Source organism: Penaeus monodon, chromosome 21 (assembly GCF_015228065.2).
Source record: "Penaeus monodon isolate SGIC_2016 chromosome 21, NSTDA_Pmon_1, whole genome shotgun sequence".
Lineage (NCBI taxonomy): Eukaryota > Metazoa > Arthropoda > Malacostraca > Decapoda > Penaeidae > Penaeus > Penaeus monodon.
This window is the reverse complement of record NC_051406.1, coordinates 13,938,876-13,939,549: the sequence shown is the minus strand read 5'-3', so window position 1 is coordinate 13,939,549 and position 674 is coordinate 13,938,876.

The following is a 674-nucleotide window of genomic DNA, read 5'->3' as shown; positions in this document are numbered from 1 at the left end:
GTCAAAGGGAGGGCCTCATCCTCACTCAAAAGAAGTCGTCATAATTCATTTCTTTGGAGGAGGGAGAGAGGGTACGGGGACGGGAGGGGGAAGGGAGGAATTGGGGAGGGTGGGGAAGGGGAAGGGAGAGGAAGTGAGGGTGGTGAGGGTGAGGGAGGTGAGGGTAAATATGGGAGGGGGGAAGGGAGGAATGGGGAGGGTGGGGAGGGGAAGGAGAGGGAGAAAGGGTGAGGATGGGGAGGGAGAGGGAGAAAAGGTGAGGGTGGGGAGGGAGAGGGAGAAAAGGTGAGGATGGGGAAGGAGAGGGAGAAAAGGTGAGGGTGGGGAGGGAGAGGGAGAAAAGGTGAGGATGGGGAGGGAGAGGTAAGAGAGGAAAAGGGGGAATGGAGGGTAGAGGATATAAGGTAAGGGAGGTTGATGGTAGAAAGGGGAGGGAGGGGAGAGAAGAAAAAGGGGAGAAAAGGTAAGAACCTGTACGGAAAGGTACGAAGAAAAAGCAGGATAGGGAGAGAATAGAGGGAGGAGGAGAAGTAAAAAGAAGAAAAAAATATGAGACATACGAAGAGAAGAAAAAGAGAATAAAATGAAGTGTGGGGGAAAGAGGAGAGAGGAGAAGAAAGAAAGAAGAGAGAGGAGCAGGAGGGGAAGGTGGAGGAAGAGAACTAAAGGTTAGA